We start from the raw sequence: 7,260 nt of genomic DNA on the forward strand, positions 1-7,260 counted from the left end.
AGATCCATGTACCATGTGGCATGGCGAAAAAATTAAAATTGGGTCTGTAAAAATAAAAACAATAATAATGTAATTATTAAACATTTAAGTTGTTTACAATTTTTCATTACTGTGGTTAATGATTCAGTGGAATTCATGTATATAATTCTTTCCATTAATGGTTCTTTCCTTAGAATATTAATATATTCCAAAAGCCAGAAATATTCACAGATGTTTACTTCTCTATTTCTTTTTTAAGAGCCTTGATCACAGGGAATTCCCTGGCAGTCCAGTGGTCAGAACTCCAGGCTTCCACTGCAGGAGTCATGGCTTTGGTCCCATGTCGGGTAACTAAGATCCTACAAGCCATGAGATGCAGCAAAACAAAACAAAAGACAGAGAGGAAACAGATTCTCTTAAAAAAAAAAAAAAAACACAAAAACTCTTGATCACAATTTCTCTTCAGAAAATATACCTGCTACCAGATTTCTGGTTTCCCAACATCCTTGTCACAGTAGACTTGGTTTCCTAATAAAATAATACACTTACTTTGCATGAGGAGAGAAAACACCTAGGCACACTAAAATAAGAATTTTGTGGCTGACTGTACTTAAGTCAGTGAAGAAAAATGTTGGGACAATTAGTTGAGTGATTGGGCATGGGGAGTTAGTTGTCTCTTAATATATCTTTTATTCTGCAAACTTGCTAAATTCACTGATTCGTTCTTGTTAATATTTTGTAGATTCCATTTGATTTTCTCCATAAACAAGCATGTCTGCAGATAGTTTCACTTTCCCCTGCCAATCAAATAAGTGTAAATCTATGGCTGATTCATATCAATGTATGAAAAAACCCACTGAAATGTTGTGAAGTAATTAGCCTCCAACTAATTAAAAAAAAAATCAAAAAAAAAAAAAAACATACAAGCAGCTCTTGCAGCTCAATTTCAGAAAAAATAAATGACCTAATCAAAAAATGGGCCAATCGAGATGTCTTTTATCAATTGATTTCTCTCCTCATAATGGTTTGAATATTTCTCATTCTTGGCATACTCTTTTCCTTGCATGCTGGGTATATTTTTCCCTAGGTATATTCCACAACTTTTAAAAATGTTTTAAAGCTTACTTGCTGTTCACTTACTTAGAAACACTTTGATCCTGTTGAGTCTTGCCTTACGGGTTGATCAGTGGGAGTTTGAGACAAGATCCCTCTGAGTCCTGTATATGATGTCACCTGAATGAAGAGTTTCTGCTATGGCTCCAGCAGACTCTCTGCCCACGTGCAGGGTTCTCTCCTCCCTCTGCCGCCCTCTCCTCTCTGGTCTGCCGCCTGCCAGCTCCAATAGCCTGTGCTCTGCAACCCCCCCTCGACACCCAGGGGGACAGCTGGACATGCCCTGGGCAGTCTGTGTAGACAGCAAGCTGGGGCAGCTGCACAGCTCATCTCTTCCATGTCTCGGCTCCCAGAGATCACTGCTGATCCTCCCTGGCCTGATGCCCAGGTTTTTCACAGCCTGAGCTTCATATATTTTGGCCTGTTTTAAGGGGATCTTTGAAGCCAGTGGCAGGGGAGACCCGGTCCTGCTCCTCCATATGCGTGAACAGAGTCTGCCATGACAGAACCAGGAGAGCTCTGCCCCCGTGGACCTGAGGAAGGCACGTGCTGCTGCTGGGGATGGTGGCAATGGTCCTGCGGGTGACAGTGATAAGAGTTATCTCACCTGCCAGCACCCAGCAGCTCTAATGGCTACAGTGATCCTTCCTTTCAAAATGTAAGCCAGATATATCTCCCCTGTTCAGTTCCCTTCACTAGCTTTATTCTCGCTCAGAATATAAGCCAGAGGTCCTTCTAATGACCAGAAAGGCCCCATATTCTCATCTGTGAACCCACATTGCCTCTGTACCTCCTCTGCTATGCTCACTCTTGCTCACCCCATGCCAACCACACTGGCCTCTTGGCTGCACACTCAACATTCCAGGTTTTCTGATGAATTAGTGCTTTTGCATAGTCTGTTCTCCCTGCCTTGACTACCCTCTCAAGTATAGCTCCTGGCCACCTTCCTCATCTCTGAGTCTGCTCAGGTCTCATATTCTCACCCAACTTCCTCCTGCAGCCACCCTCCCCACAGCCCAGTGGGCAGCCAATCCTCTTCATGCGGTTCTTCCCCACACCACTCATCACCTTCTATAATACAGTACAATTTACAAATTTGTTTTACTTCCTGCCTCTTCCCAATAGAGATAATCACTATTCTGACTTCTATCACCACAGAGTATGAAAATGAGTTAAAACTCATGTTGAACACCAAAGAAATGGAAATATTTAAAATTTCAAGACAGATATAAAACAATTAGGTAGTGTTCTTTTGTGTGAAAGTAAACAGAGGCTAAAACTCATTCAAATAAGAGATTTTGACCATGAAACACACCATGAGAACACAGTGCTGGACAGAAGCCAAATGGAGGGACACACCCCATGGATTGCCCTGCCTTCTCCATGGAGGTCTCCCAGGAAGTGATGTCCGTGTGTGGTGCCAGAGTGGGGTTGGGTTCACGATCAGCCTTGTGGAGTTCCAGTCACTGGCAGCCTTGATTGGAAAGGCCATCCTGTCCCTTTGGCCCTTCAGTGCCCCATCTGCCGTCAGTGAGGTGCCCATGTGGAAGGGGTCTCTGTCTCAGCTCTCTCTTTCATCAGACCCCCCGCTCCAGCCTGCACAGTGCCACTCTGTCTCAGAAAGTAAAAACTAAATTTATAAAAACAAATGGCACAATTAAAGAAATAATAATAAATGCAATTTAAGATCAAAGAAAATAAAGTAGAAAGCTGGAAAGTTAGGGAGGTGCTTGGTGGAGTAAAGGGGCCTGTGTTCAAGGGGCCTGGGGCTCAGAGACCTTCAGGTTAGGTTTCCCAGCCCTTGCTTCTCAGGTGAGCCTTGTGGGCCAACATACCCTTCTTTAGACTGGGGGCTTGTCTGGAGTGTCAGGAAAAACCATTTGTGGTAACTGGCCTGTTTCTTGACCAGGGTGAGGAAGTTCACGTGACTTCTCCTCCTTTATCTCAGCACCAGGATTCCCCTTGGCTGTAGGGTCTGTGCCTTTGGCCTGGTTCCCCCAAACCCGAGCCACGGCTACTCTGGTTGTCTCTGCCTTGCATCATGGCTTAGAGATGCTGCTGACCTGGCACCCAGGGCAGCTGTGGGGAAAAGAGAGGTGAGGGCACAACAGACCCCTGCTGTGGGGAGGCAGGCTGGGTTCTGTTGCCTTTTAATGTCAGTAGCGAAGTTCACCTTATCTGTGGTATCTGGCAGGGCCGTTGATTTTATTGTTAACTACTGAAGCTAGTTTCTGACCCAGAAAAAAGACGTGGTTTGGCTGACTGGAAGCAGTGCCTGTTACAGCCACCTGCTGAACTGCTTGCAGCGAAGTAACATGGATGTGGGGCATTCCATGTGAGTCAGGTTGGGCCTGTTGTACTTGATAACAGCAGGGAAGTCTATTTTCAACCCTCAGCTTTCAAAATGTGTTCCACGGTCATTACTTAAATAAGAGGACACTTAGGTCATGATTCTTCCTTGTAACTTTTATTAATGCCAGAAATGAAATAGTAAAAACACAGTGAATTTTTCAAAGTGGCATCATTTTTTCACATTTCACAGGCTCCAGGGGTTAGGACTTCAACATCTTTTTCTAGGGGACACAATCCAATCCACAGCCACCATCCATCACCTACCTGCTTCACTCTGAGCACAAGCCCTCAGCATGTCCCCTGAAGCCTCAGGGACATCCAGTCCCTGTCAGCTCTCGGCCCCCTGTCCTGCTGCTCTCCTCTTCACCCACTCTGCTCCAGCCACACGTCTCCTGACCCTCCCAAACCTCCTTCAAGTTTTCACTCTGCATCTGCTTCACAACCTGACCACCCGGTTGAAAATGGAAAACCACTCCTCGAAGCGCTCCCTCTCTTTTCTCCTACTGCAGTTCCGGCCAGAGTTCTCACCAAATACCCAAAGGCTACCTAATGTAGTAGTTATTTCGTTTCTTGACAGTCTCTCCTGGCTATACGACTCACCACTCACCGTACACGTTAAGTTATCATCTATCATCTTGGGGGTTCGCTACCGCTATCACTATCACCTGCAACTTAGTCGCTTCCCATCATATTCTGTCTTTTTAAACTCCTGTCCGAATCACACATTCAGTCTGTCACACTCACTCAAAACCATTCACCTGTCACAGTGGTAAAATCTCAGAAACTCATTCTATCATACACTGTCTTTTCTTCATACATCTGTCACTCTCTTGCCACACATATTGTCATTGTCATTATCATTTTCTGTTGCAGATCTCACAATTCAGACCCAACTTAGGTCCCGTGCCTGATGGAGCACTGTAGTCATCAGACTTGAGAAATGGAGAAATCAAAATGCACAAGACTTTGAGCTGCTGGTGTTGGGGAGTGGGTTTATGTGATTTGTTTGGAGAGCTGCATCATGGGAGACCAGAGACAAACATGGTAATACTGTCTGAAAACTGACCTGGTGGACCAACACATTGGAAAGCACCTAAAACAGTGCATGGACCATAGCAAGTGCTAGCTTTCACAACAGAAGAGCACAGGTATAGATGTGGTGTGGGCAGACGGGGCACACTGGTGGGTCTTGTGTCTTGGCTCTTCACCCTCTAGTCCATCGTAGTCTAGTGAGCCCCCTTCTACAGCATGACTATTCGTACAAATGTCCCCCCAACCTGACAGTGGGCCCCTGAGGGAGAGATGTGTCCAGGCTCCCCGCTGGGGTCCTCTTGGCCACAGAGCAGGGGACAGACACAGGCAGTAGACCAGGTCTACCCACACCCTAAAACTGGGAGCCAGAATCGACAGAAACTGAGAGGGTGGGAAGGTGGGAAAGAGATGCCCCACCCACAGGGAAGGGTCAGCCATTGCTGGTGCCTCCCCGCTCCAAGGGGGTGGGATGGAAGGCTGCTTGCCTTGGATCTGGAGGGCCGGGAGGACTCTCTGGCCAGGGTGTGGGGCTCAGGGGCCAGATTGAAGTACAACTCCTGCTTGAGTCACCTTCTGTGCCAGCAGTGGCCCCTGGAAGATGCACCTCACACACAGGCAGTACTGCTACAGCCTGGTCGTCACTCCCAGCTGTACCTTGCCTATTGACTTGAACCCCTTCCAGACACAGAGGTAAACAGCACACAGCAGGCCAGTAGGAATAGGGTGACCTCTCAGTTGAGGTCCCCCCAGTACCTCCAGCCCTCCAGAGAGCCTCAAGACTTTGTTCCTGGGGAGGGAAAGGCCATGAAAGTCGTGCCAGCAGAGGGCAAGACACTGCGGCTGTCCAGGACAACATGGCCCTTCCCTCTGCCCTTGAGTCTAGCTAGTTCCTCTAGTGCTTCTGAGGGGCCCAGGGCATGCCCACAGCCTGGAGTTCCTGCAGTCTCTGTGCCCAGACCCCCAGGTGGCCCTGCTCCATGCCATCCCAAGTGGGCCCAACAGTAGTCCCCGCTTCCCTCTCCAGGTGGACAGGCACAGCCCACTCTGCATCCCTTGTCTCAGGACTCCAGAGCTGGCCCCAGCACACCCCCATGTGCATGCACCTGCACATGCCCAAATGCATGGACCAGGATGCAGACTTGAGCTACATGTGGGAGATGAATGGGACAGACCAGGCCTAGCCCTGGTGCTCAACTCCCTTCCAGAAATTGAAGTCAGTAGGCTAGTTACATGTGAGCATGGCAGCAGAGGTGTAAGTGGAAGAGGCTCAGTTTGTGGTTCCACTTTTGGTGGTAAACAGTCATGTGCTCAGAACCATGCCAGAGTGACATCTGGGGACTGGTGTCAGGGCCTAATTGTGTAGGCATTCTTGGCGCCCATAGTGACACCACCTTCCCAGGGGGGCGGTTTCACTTTGGTGCCTCAACCCCTCAGATGTTCCAGCTGGCCGTGGTGGGCTGTGCTGGGCTGACCTGCAGCACAAGTGGTCATAGAGGCCACAGACCCAGGTGCCAGTGGAGGTGGCATGGTGGGAGGTGCTGAAGGCCAGGGAACCCAGCATGGACCTGGTGACCCAAATGGCCCTGAAGGGCACCAGGGCCTAGGAGGCACGGGAGATGCGGGTGCAAGCGTGGCAGGAGCCCCAGACCTGGTGCAGGAACCTCACAATCTGGGACCTTGCAGAGACATCTTGCTGAGCTTGGGGAGACAGGACTTGGTGGGCCCAGTGGCCACGCTGTGCCTTGGCCGGGTGGACAAGCCATACCAGGGCCAAGTGGCCATGCTGCCCAGGGGCCAGGAGGACACGCTGGGCAGTGGCCTGGTGGACATGCTGCATCAGGACATGGTGGGCATGTGCCGCCCATGGCCGGAAGACCAAGAAGCCAACATCTCAATTTGTATCCTATTTGAAGAAAGGTGAGGGGCTGAACCAGGGATGAATAGGCCTACTGTAACAGTAGAATGGAGAGAAAATGGTCAGCCTGGGGATAGGAAAGGCTGTGGGGAGGGAGACCAAGAAGATGGCTGGAGGGTCTGGCCTCAGGGGTATGGGTCAGAGGTGGCAGGGAGAGATGGAGAGGGGAGATGGCCTGAGGGACTAGAAAGGTGGGGAGCATACTTGGAGTGGGGGTGGAGACAAGTGAGAACTGCCAGAAGGAAACAGAAGAGTTCCCTTCAGAAGGCCTCCAAATGAAGAGTAGGCCTGAGGCACAAGCAAGGTTGATGTGAGATGGTCCCTTAACCTCGCCGCCACCAGCTCCAACATAGTGCTCTTCCTGTCACCCATGGAGGCAGACATTGGCCCACCAGTCCCTGAGCCCACACGTCCAGCCCAACCACAGGGCAGTAGGGAAGAAGCTCACAGCGAATGGCAGCATCCTAGCAATGTCAGTTTACAAAGAGGCCTGGGTGGGTGGCAGGTGTCTGGGGTCATTCTAATAGTCAATTGGAGATCCCCAAAAGGCAAAGTCTAAGGATATAGACATGTGCACTGAGCCTGTCAAAGCTGAGGGGGGCAGAGAGAATTAGAGGAACAGTTCCCACATTTAATTTGATTTTCTTTTTCCCTCCCTTTTAGCCAGCTGACTGCTAAAAATGGAGGCCACCTCTGAATTTCTATCATCTCCTGTCTCAAGCAGCTTTTCCTGTTGGTTGGGATCAACCAACCAATTACAGGGCACTTTGTGCCCCTGGTTATCCCTAAGCCTAGGCCAAGAAAGAGCACCTAAGATTAACCTAGGCAGTGCATCCTTCCCCAGGGCATTGATTCCTACACTGGTTGCT

The sequence above is a fragment of the Cervus elaphus genome, chromosome X, assembly GCF_910594005.1.
Source record: "Cervus elaphus chromosome X, mCerEla1.1, whole genome shotgun sequence".
NCBI lineage: Eukaryota > Metazoa > Chordata > Mammalia > Artiodactyla > Cervidae > Cervus > Cervus elaphus.